At 39.7% G+C, this 11,910-nt stretch overlaps 1 long non-coding RNA gene across 2 annotated transcripts; it reads left to right on the top strand.

The window, feature by feature from the left end:
- The first annotated feature begins 371 nt into the window (after positions 1-371).
- LOC104910900 lies at positions 372-11,868 on the top strand. Of its 2 annotated transcripts, XR_002114644.1 has the most exons (5): positions 372-451; positions 668-701; positions 888-1,004; positions 3,719-3,738; positions 6,899-7,246. It is a non-coding gene; the product is annotated as an uncharacterized LOC104910900 (long non-coding RNA). The 2 variants fall into 2 exon arrangements; XR_793496.2 differs by lacking the exons at positions 3,719-3,738; positions 6,899-7,246 and adding an exon at positions 10,561-11,868.
- Positions 11,869-11,910: the final 42 nt, after the last annotated feature.

Raw genomic sequence — 11,910 nt, 5'->3', positions numbered from 1 at the left:
CTGTGAAGCATTTAGAGGAAGAAATAAGAAATCTTTTTGATAATATTCCACTCAGTTTCTTGTTCCAGCATGTTACTGTGCTCAATGTCTGTAGAAGACAAGACCTTACACCCTTCAAGATACCATAGCCAAATCCATTGTCCTTCTAGTGATAATATTTTTTCTGTACCTGTAACCCAAGTTCAGCAATGAATCTTTCAATTTCTATGAAATTTCAAGTCTTGTTTCTATCTACTATGAAATGTACTAGTATGGGAAATGCTAAGTCATGGCCTGAAGTAATGATTGAGCACCTGGTGAAGGGACACAGACAGCCCTGGGAGCACAGGTGAAAGCAATTCACCTGTGCAACTGGAAGCTTCATTTAAGGGCTGGCTGCCACAAAAGAAGGGTCTCTACCTGAGGATTCCTCCTTTTGGAGTGTTAAGGAGAGCTCTGACCCTTAGGATAGGTAAGCAAAACTTTCTTTCTTTAACTGGATTGTGACCATCACTATTTTGGGGGTAATTTAGGACTGCTTATTTGCCATCACCCTTTCCTCCAGAACCTGTTGAAATTTCCATGGAAACTGTTAGTGATAATAATCTGCTCTTGTCTGTTGTTGATACAGAAGAAAGACCTTTAGAATACAGTTTGTAGATATTCACTCCCGTCTTTTCTTCCCAAGGTTTTCATTATCATCAGAGTGATCGCTGACCCAAGTAAGTGTATCTTTGAGGCAGTGTGAATAATTTAAGTCTGAACTGATAAGGCTCCTCCCTGACTTTTCCTCACTTGGAGCTGTTACCAGAAAGATGGTCTCCATCTGACTTGGCAGTTCTTACTGAAATAACCTCAGATGTTCTCTATACTCGAAGCAGTTTAACCCATTTTCTTGTCTTCCACAGCACATTAACTCAAGGAGTGCCGAAGGGCAAAAATCTTACTGGAGAAGGATAATCCCAACAAGTCTTCAAGGGCTCACCATTCTTCCACACCATAAGTAGATGCAGTACTGAGATAAGGTAAGCTTTATTCGGCAACCAACTACAAAATGTTTCTGTCTTGGTAGCTGATTCAGATTGTGAAGGGTGAAGTGGTTATTGTGTAGGGTTTCTCTTTCCCTCTCAAGACAAGTGATACTGCTCAGTCTGCGTTGGTCTCCTTCCTTAAAAAAGGACCAGGTACTTGTCAACTTGGCTGCTCATCAACTTTTCTCTGGGACCTTGAGATGCTGTGATGGCTGAGGAGGAGCCAGCTCTGTGGCAGTGCCAGTATCTGGCTCCTTCCCACCTTGTCAGCCCATGAGCACTGTTGCTCAGAACATTTTGTGCAGTTTAGGAAATGGCAGTTCTGCTGAAGGTCAGGCTTTGTGAAACAGACACTTCCCCCCTTTTTTTTTTTCCACTCCCTCCTCACCCCATGCTTTCCCTGGGACTCTTCCAAGAACAACCCTCGTGCCATTCTCTCCCACCAAAGGCACAAAGAGCTTCTTTTACTGACCAACTGGCTGTTCAGAACGCAAAGAATTTAAACTAATAGTGAGGCAGCACAACAGCCCATTGCAGGCAGGTCTGGATGAGCCACAGAAATAGAGTAGGAAGGGATTTAAGGGGCCACCTTCCCCTCTCCCCCAAGGCAATGTAACTATTTTCTCCCTCACCACTTTACAGTGTTCCTGCTATTTATGCTTCTTTAGAGTACAGCAAGGTTTGGGTTTCTCCCCAGGAATGATATTTAATGCCAAGATTTATCACTCCTTGGAACAAGTATGCCTGGTCCTTGTGCTTATTAAGAAAATATACTACCTTTAGCTGTGAAGTTTAAACTGAGAAGAAAACACCATCTGAGTTAGTTTTAACTACGCATTTAACTGTTCCTATTTGGAAAGAGAAAAATATCCTGCTATGAAAGTGTTTTTGTTTATAAGACCTTGGTTGCCTACTGACGAGCTCAGGGCAGATGCAGGCTGAGTGAATGCTAGGTGTACTGCATAGTGAATGGCATCATTTTCAGGTACCTGCTGTAGGTTTAGAAAGGAAGCTTGAAAATCTGGAACTGCTGCATTCAAGTCCTCACAAAAATGTGAGTGCTCTTGTTTGCACCCTTCTGTGATTGCAGCTGTGTCTCCATATGACAAAACCCATTAGAAAGCTTCACCTCTGTGGCTAGTTGTAAATACAGATCAATCTGGTAATACTAATGTTGCACAGAAGTGCAAGAGAAATTATTCTTTACAAGTAATGCATATTATCCTCTGTTGTTTGTGCTCCTTATGCTTTTTTTCAACTTTCATGAATTTTTATTCCAACTAGAATGCTGTTCTCGCCATTCTAATGATTAGGAAGGGTCTTCTACTGTCTTTGGGGCAAACTATGATCATAGTGCCTGTTAACAGCCTTTCACAGAGGTGTGGGTAGGGCAGTCTGTGGTGATATGGGGATACCAGAACCATGCTGCCAGAGCTTCCATGTCTTGGAGGGAACCTTTGCTGGTTATTAAAGATGTTCCCAACAGTGATGCTCTTTCTCCTACAACATGTGCCAAATGCCCAAAGAGTTCTGTTCTTTATGAGTAATGAACTTCTTCAAAGGGTAATTAAGTGACCAGAAAGAATACTCTTCACACAAAATAAGCTTGTCTTCTGTATCTCAAAATACCACCACCACTGGGGACCCAGCTGAGGTTTTTCTGTTGAGTGGATCCATGCAGTGTCACAGGGAAGTTAGCTGAGGGAAGGGTTTCCTTGCTAATAGAGAAATAACAGAAGATTTGATGGTCTCTGGAGGTTCCTTACAACTCTGCAATTCTGTGAACGATGTGCTAAATTGAATCCTATTACTGACCAAGTAGTGAGGTGCTAGAATAGGCTTCCCAGAGAGGTTGTGGGTGTTCCATTCCTGGAGGTGTTCAAGACCAGGTTGGATGGGGCCCTGGGCAACCTGGTCTGGTGCCAGATCTGGAGGTTGGTGGCCCTGTCTGTGCCAGGGGGATGGAACTTAATGTTCCTTGGGATTCCTTCCAACCCAGCCCATTCTATTATCCGGGCAGATTTAGGGTCTTCAGATGTACATCAACCCACAACCACAACCCATGGGTTCCTGGGTGATTCATGCAGCACTTAGTGTTTTCCAGGACCATCATTCACTATGTGTAACCCTGTTATTCACACTGAGACGTGGCTAAATAAAAGGGCACCTGTGTTTTCTCCCTCTGCCAATACCGTTAAAAAAAAAAAATCTCACTGACATTATTCTCAGTGAGATCAAAACAGTTTTCACATCAAGGTCTCAGAAACAAAGGAAGCCTGTCATCTGCAGGGTAAATATTAACAACCCTTTGGCTATTAATAACCTAATTAAATGCTTACACAGAATATTTCCTGAGCACGTGAAACCAGAACACTTCTGTTGAGCACAGTCCATGGGTATATTAGCTACTGTGAGAGAAAGCAAAATGACAAGAAAAAACTACCTCTAGTATTTTCCTCTTCAGGATGCAATCTGAATATTGAGATGCTGGATAGATTAAAGAGGCTGAATGGTCTTTGACTCCATACTTCTATGATTCTACAAGGCTGGAAGGGACCACTAAGATCATCTAGTTCACCAGTCAAGCATAATAAGGCTTAGTTCAGCCTAAACAACAGTTTCATAACATTAGGTGCTGATCATTGTTGGCTGATAGCACTAGAATCATTACGGTGTTCTTAATGTGTGTTTTTTTTTTTTTTTTTTAGGGGACTTGAAATGGAAATTGGTTTGTATCTTTTTATTTTTTGCCTTGAGTCATAATTGTTGTTCTGAAGTTTTGTTGGATTTGATCTGGAACAGCTTCAGTTATGGCTCAATTCAAATGGAAACAGAACAGAAAAATGTGTTGGTTCCTCTCTCTGGACCTTACAAAGTTGATTTGGAATTAAACTGCATGGAAATGGAAGCTCTGAGCTTCCACTTTGTGATGGAGCTTCAAAATCCTAGGCATGCTTCTGCCCAAGTCAAAGCAAAGCCCCAAATATTTCAAAGTCTTGCATGAAAGACAAATTATCTCAAATATGGATATCTTAGTTCACTGAAATATTTCAATTAAAAATAGTTCATTTGCAACTTTAAATGCTACTAGTATGCAAAATGGGGGGGGGGGGGGTAAAAACTAAAAACAACTTTACAAAATGAAAGTTCACAGGGTTCTGTTCCTAGGTGTCCAGATAAACTGTTAAAGAATTAAAATATTCTAATGATTTTCTTCTGATACGTGCCATTGACCATTCTTCAGAAATGTATTAATTATGAGAACTGTTTCAACCAAGATCTATTCTATGCAAATTCCTCTGACCATTTTTTATGTTAATTATGCACATGTAAAGTGTCTGCCATGTAAAATCTTTTTATTAATCCTAAAGATGTGTGTGAGCATCAAGGGCTGAAAGTGATTAACAGTGTAGATGAAGACCCATTTTGATTATACATGGCATTAGATATGGCACATTGCTAACTTCAGGCGTGGAGCTAGCTCTATTAATTTATTGGGACTAACAGAACTCTTTTTCCATCATAGAGTTAGGCAGCACGTGATGACTGTTTTATCAAGGTGGAACATGAGACTACAAGCTTAGAAGGCCTGAGCTCTGTTCTGACCTTCTGACCATAAGCATGATTGGTGAATTTTGGGTAAATACATGTTACAAAGATACATAGCTTTTTGGAACAAACCAAGCTTAAATGTATGAACAATAATTTAAAAAAAAAAAGAAAGAAAATCTGTAAGATTTTTTAGAGAAGAGTTTGGAGCACATCTGTGTAATACAAGCAGCTTGCTGCACAGGTATAACCTCCAGCTCAGCATCAAGTATAACGAATATTAACACCATGAATGAGCTTTGTTAGTTAAAGCTACTTGCTGACCTGGTAATCAAAAGAGAGTGTTATCTAGGAAGTTATAGATCCAAATAATGCTGCTGTGCTCAACCTCAGTCAGCAAAGCATATTTTTCTTTTTACAATAAGCTCCTGATTTTAATTTGTAATAAAAATATCTTACAAGCTTCCAGTGGGTTTAGTCAGCTCACACTGGTACAACAAAAGTAGGGGAAGTGAAATCCTGGCATGATATACATAAGGCTCTTTTTAATATATGTTTTCCATACACAGGCTTATATTACAGAACAGCTAATCAATGGAAACATTGTGCTGGCATCTGTGGGTAAAATCTAGACCTTGATGTTGACACCTTTCAAATATTTATTGTGGTAATTGTATCAACACCTTAGTGATCTTTCAGCCAAGTTACACACATACCCACGTTTTCACAGAGCACACAGCGTGTTTTTTGCTGTGGACTGAAGCACGTATCAGACTGGTATTAAGAACATAGTTCTGAAAGCGTTCAGATCAACTTCTAAACTGATAGACAGGAGAAAATGAATGTGCACAATATCTGGTGGTCAGTGTTGAAAGCATGGTGCTGCTTCTGTGTCAGCATGACAAGACATCTGAGTATGGCTGAAGCTTTAGACACCACAAATGGGGTGTTTTCCTTTACCTGCAATGTATCAATGCACATATAGGCTACATCTAGACCACAGGATAATGCTTCTAAGGGAACATTTCAGCTCCAAAGCAATGTTCCCCTTCTGGCCCCACTGCTGGCACCTGGCTCTGCCTTTTGTTTGCACACCAGAGTGCTCACAACCTTTTGCTGCTGCCTTCCTATCAGCCTCAGCTCCCACCCTTAAAGCACAAAGGCAGCGTTCTTCCACAGCTTGTCTTGTATGTTTAATGTGAGAATCCTATTTAGCATCTGTATGTGGCAGTCTCTTGCTGGTGTGCCATGCCTTACTCTAAAGCCATGAATCTTCCCTTGATCACAGACTGGAACATGGAAAAAGAGATATTACAAGACCTTGACAAGACCTTATTTGTCACCTGAAAGCCTGCTTCAGGTTTTTTTTTTTCTTCTTTTATTTTCCACATTAGAGAGGGAAATGAATAAGGATCTAATTTACAACATTCTACCTTTCTGTCAAATTGTAAAGTCTAAAAACATCACAGGGAGCCGCATGGAAAACTGCTTGTGTGACACTGGCCCAACGCTTCTCAAAGTGCTATGAATTTAATTAGGCAATTGCAAAGTGCAGATACTTACATCAGTATTTTCCTTTTGTGTTATAGTTTTCCCCTCTTCAAATGAAGAATTCAGATCAGTATCTCATTCATTGTCAAGGCAATTTTTCTAGTTAGGTCTGGTAGCCAAAATAGTTTTTTTTTTAGGAGCTGCACTGATGTTCTAAGAGACTTATAAAAGGCAGCCCTGTGCCCTGTCTGTAAATATTGGCACTCAAGCTGCTCTTGTTGGAATCAGTAGGCTTGTAATGTGTATGCTACAAAGATTTTCTGTTGCTGACAGAAAGAAATTACTGTTCTTCTGCAGAATAAATAGAACTTTGTGGATTTCCTTCTTCCATCACTCCAGCCACTGCATACTTTTCTACCTCTATAACAAAGATATATTCCTTGGTGTGGGTATTGTTCTTGTTCAGTAGAGAGTTGACAGATGCTCAGCAGAGGCTTTGCTCTGTGCTGAAGTTGATTGGTACGTGCATCAAGGAGTGGTGTGTTTACTTCAGGCTTGTGCTTCAGAAGAATGCTCATGTTATTTATTTGGTAGCTGTATTAAAATATTATGGTCCTTTGCGACAAATCTGACATCTGCAGTTCCTCCCAAAAGAGCATAAATCTATATTTGATTCTTTTTCATCACATTGGAGTCATCCTCAAGAATCAGAACTGTTGAATATACACAGAGAAAGTCGTGTTGCTGTTTGCTTCTCACTTGTGAGTTCTGAGAGCAGGACATTGGATGTATCGCTGTGTCCATACAGTACATGACTGAGTCTGCTTATTTGTGTTTGCTTGCTGCAGAATTCAAGCCAGCGCTGCCATAAGACACTTCCCAAGAAGGACAGGATGTGGAGAATCCATCACCACTTCTCATGGGAAATTCTCCCAAAGTTTAATTGTTTTTCATAAAAATGTGTCTGTTTCGACTTTGTCATAGGGATGTCCATGTCCATAGGAATGGAGTGTCTTTCAATCTGAGTGCTTTCTTTGTGTGAAAGAACATATCGACTGAAGTTAAGTCATCTCTTGACTTTTTCATACAGTCGTCTTCTGATAACCTAAGAACTTGCTTCATAAATCCCTCGTTACAAATTATTTCATTTGGTCATGTAGTAAATTTTTATGCAATAAATTCCTCTTTTCCCTTGACCTCTCTCCCATCTGATAATATCTGAACAAAAATTTGGATACTAGAAACAGGCACTGTGTTCCAATATCTTCCTTATTAATGATTTAAATGGAGGTAAAGTTGCATATTCCACTCATGTCCTCAAAGAGAGGAGCAGCAAAAATCTTTGAGTTTACACCACTCTTTAAGTGGAGCAAAGAAGTCCTTTTTGTCTTAACAAGCATTAACTGTCCCCATGTGCAGGATTCTAGAGCAACCATGCCATGAGAAATTATGAGAAGCAGCATTCTTAATAGCTGGCAGTTGTAGTTTAATCATCAGTGATGCCTCAGTGACACTGTGAGTAAAAGCTTGTCAGCGTCTCCATTATATTTGTCTGTGTTTTGGAATGTTTCAGATTACGTTAAGAAGAAAAATGCAGCTTGTTTTTTTATTTGTTTGTTAGTTTGCCAGACAGGATGTAAATGGCTTTGCAATTTTCAGTAATGTTCTAACCCATATTGAATGTAAGAAGAAGCATAATGTTCCCACACATGGGGTTAGCTTACTGTGATGAGGACAGTTTTACAGCCTTCTTTATTTCTTTGAAATGCAATGAGAAAAAAATGAAGATTTTTATTCTGTTATTTAAATGCCTGTTCAGCAGTGTGACTGCTGTTTGTCTGCACATCTCCTGGTAATCACAGAAGTCTCCAGCAGGCAGGTGTCCAGCTCTTCAGGAAAATATCAGCCTACAAAATATTTAAAAGTGGCACATTTTCTCCCGACTGTTCGTCAGCCATTCGAATAAAACATTTGATTATACCACAAGCTGCCAAAGTATCATTTAAATAAACTGCCTGGGGAGAAGAAGAATGGAAAGATTGAAGTTGTGAAAGTACTTAAACTGCTGGAGGAAAAAAAAAAAAGTGACAATCTTCATTTATTCATTTCTTTAGCAAAGAACAGTGCTCAATGCCTTTTTTTTCCAGCTCTATTAGATTTAGACAAAAAAAAAAAAAAGTGTCTTCTGTGATAGAGTTAACTTGTAAGCTTTTACAGGTACAATTATGTACTTATTCTTTTATGCCTTTATTGTGACTTAGCCGATTGTCTTTCAATTCATGCTTGTATACATCCGAGTGCATGGAAATATGTTATTGTAAAGGATATACTGCCACATTTTGGGCACATTTTCAATATCACATTCACAAAATTCAGAGCATAGCGATATAGACGCAGTTCTCAGTGGAGAGCTAGGAAAGTGTGCCTTATGGAGTCGTGTCAGGTACTCGCTCTTCTTGTAGTCCTCAAAAAGATCAAGGGGAGATATGATTTCAGTGTCAAAAGGACTGCACTACATCTTTAAAGACGGTGTGTATCAGATATCAAAAGATTTTTTTAAGTAGCACAAAAGGGTTGAAAATTAAAGGCCAAGACAAGAAACAGCACAATTATCTAAGAATGGGTGAGTCTGAGGAAACAAATTGCCATGAGAAGTGCGTTCCATCACCTGAATTGTCCCTCAGACACTGTCAGCTTGGCTGTGTGTAGAAGTCAGTGAGTAAGATGCTAAAGTGTGCAGAGAAAGAGCAGTAACTACTTCCAGTCAGGGAGGTGCTGGAGTCACTCACAGTCCCTGTTGACACTCAAGGATTGTGGAGATGTGGCACTGAGGGACGTGGGTTGGTGGGCATGGTGGGGATGAGTTCGTGGTTGAACTAGATGATCTTAGTGGTCTTTTCCAACATTAATGGTTCTATGATTCTAATCTTGGAGCACACAACAGCAAAGCTGGTCAATCAGTCTCTCTAACAAGCTTTCATCCTTCCCCAAATGTCCCATGAAATGGAAAATGCTTTTTACCACCCTCTATGCTGATATTTCTTACCAACTCATTTTTAATACGTTGATGGCCTCAAATTGTTTCCAGCAGCAAAAACTCCTTCAGCCGTATTATTTCTCATTGAACCTAATGGAAGTTCACAGAGTTTCAGGACTTCTTACAAGAAAATTCCAGGCATATATGAGAGTTTAGGAAAGCAAGCAAATGCAAAGAGGAACATAATAATTATGTACATTTTCACTCTTTTATAAACATGGTTAATGGAAGAATTTGCCTACTCTCTTCCTTTTTTTCCCTATGTTGTATTTAATGTGAACCTACACCTCTGCCTCATCTGGAATAGGGATCTGCAAACCTTTACTGACTGCTCTTCTCCAAAACAGGGGGATTGGATCTCAATGAGCTTTAAGGTCCCTTCCAACCAAAGCCATTCAATGATTCTATGAAAATATTAGCTGTGACCAAGCAAATGCAGATACAAAGCCCTTTGGGTGGGATTTTCAGAAACTTCAGTTCTGAACTCTGTAGCTACTGAGGTCAGCAGAAATTCTACAGGAACAGAGCTAAAGTATTGCTAAATATCCCACTCCATACCTACCATAAAACAGACCCTAATCGAAGCGTAACTTCCAATAACTCATCTAAGCTACTGAGCTTAGGATCAGAAGTGGCAGCCTGTTACAGCAAATGAGTTAACATTTGCCAGAGCTTGGCTTTGTGGATAGTCATATATTGTTACTGTAGGCTCTCATTTCTGGTTTTCATTTACAACATTTTCCTTCTTTCAAATCTGTAACATTTTATTGACTCTATTTTGAGATTTTAGTATTCTGGATATTCTGAGGCATATTTTTAGGGTATAATTCAACTTTGTTAAGTAGATACACATTTCCAACCATGTTTAATAGGAGCGAAGCTCTGCAATTTTTTATTCTGTTCTGACACTACAATCTATAAAGATTTGGCTTTCTAAGCAGTAAGATGTATTTAAAAGTCTTTTAACACCGAATGGAATAGATGTAAAAGGATGTATGGGTTATTAAACTAAAAAAGACAAAAAAAAAAAAAAGAGAGAGAAATAATTTGCTTATGAGAAAACAATGCATAGATTCCATCTTGTTTCCAATGATGTTTTTTAAAGGAAATTCTCTTGACTGCTGCTAAAAATGAAGTTGCAGTAAGAAGTTATCTCCTTCTCTATCATCTCTCTAGTTGTTGTTTTGTGTGTGTGTGTGTGTTACGTACACACTATGACAAATGGTTGGATATAAAGAAAAAAGTCTTCTCAGAATGAGTGGTGAGGCATTGGATCAGGCTGACCAGGGAGGTGGTGTAGTCACCATCCCTGGAGGTGTTCAAGAACTGTTGAAATGTGGCACTGAGGGACATAGTGGGCATGGTGAGGATGGGTTGGGGCTGGACTAGATGATCTTAGTGGCCTTAAAGATTCTGTGATTCTACAAGATGCATTCCCAGAAAGCACATGCCTTTGAAAAATTGTTTCCTTAGGTCTTTCAAGATAGGAGCTACTGAAGATGATACCTGAGAAATGAAAACAAGATGTGAAGGCACCTTGTGAAACCCCATTAACGGCTTCCTTATGAGCTCCTGCTCTGCTGGTCCGGACCCATAGAAAAGAGATTTTCTTATGAATCACAACAACACAAAAACATCTTAGAAAAATCCCCTTTCATTTACGGGGCTCAATTTTCATTATTTCCCATTGCAAAGGAAGCACAAGACTAAAACATCTGGTCCTGTCAATGGGCTTTCAGCCAAAGCTTCAACGTCTGCTGCTGAGCTGAAACAACAGCAGCCTAATCTCTGTATTGTCTTTAGCTTTTCCAAATTCTCATCTTTCTCAGTGAGACAGTGGAAAGAAATCATCCCTCAGTGTTTTATTTCAGGCATAGCACATTAAGTTGCAACCACACACCAACAAAATATACTTTCCTTCCAAAATCCTGCCACTTCCTAAATGCAATAAAGTTTCAGACTGTGGCATTCATTGGAGCTGAGCAACTCGTTTTTCTCAGAAGATATTTTTTTACCAAGGTCAGTTCAGCAGGAAGTGGTACCTTGTTTCTGAACAGCTGGGAAACACTCCTGGGGAGTGTGGGAGAGCAGCAAGAAACACAGAGGTCCTAGCAACAATGAAGGAGTTTTGTGTTCAATGTATGGATGAGATCCAGGCAGAAATATAGCTCAGAGCTGGTCTGAAATGGATTCTGACAATTGAGTGTCTACGCAGTGCAATGTCCGTCTTGTCACTAGTGTGGAAAGTAATTGGTTTTGGCACCTGTAAGATCATATAGTTCATAGTAGAATAGAAAAAACAACGTACTTGTGCAACTTGGGTTGAGAGTTCTGTGGTTAATCTTGTAGAGAGCATGACGTGATTGAGAGCAACCTACAGCAGTGAGAAATGACTTTTTCTTGTTAAAAATCCCAGCTCCCCAGCAGTTACACTAATACTGAGGTAATTGCCTTTAAGCTCTGGTGGCAGTTACCTTCCATGCCCTCTGAGCGTTGTAGCACTGAAAAGAACTTGTCTTGTTGCTTTAATGAGTGACATCCTTGTTTCAGCACTCTCTTTCAAAAAGCTATTACTGCTCCGGATGCTGGGAAGTAGTTCTTAAGACAAATGTGCCACAGCACATGTGGTTATCTCCCCCTCAGACTCAGACAAAGCCTTTTGGGGTGAGTTTTCAGCAGACACATGAGAATATGCTTCCTTTCCTTTTCCCTCTTCTCCTCAGCTGGCAAACTAAGCTGAATACCTCTACATCCAATGTAGCTCATCACAAAGCAGGCAAATTGCAGACAACCCATTCCATTTTTATTTCCTACATTTTTTTT

The sequence above is a fragment of the Meleagris gallopavo genome, chromosome 4 (genome assembly GCF_000146605.3).
Source record: "Meleagris gallopavo isolate NT-WF06-2002-E0010 breed Aviagen turkey brand Nicholas breeding stock chromosome 4, Turkey_5.1, whole genome shotgun sequence".
NCBI classification, from domain to species: Eukaryota; Metazoa; Chordata; class Aves; order Galliformes; family Phasianidae; genus Meleagris; species Meleagris gallopavo.
This window is presented reverse-complemented; position numbering and strand designations above follow the sequence as displayed.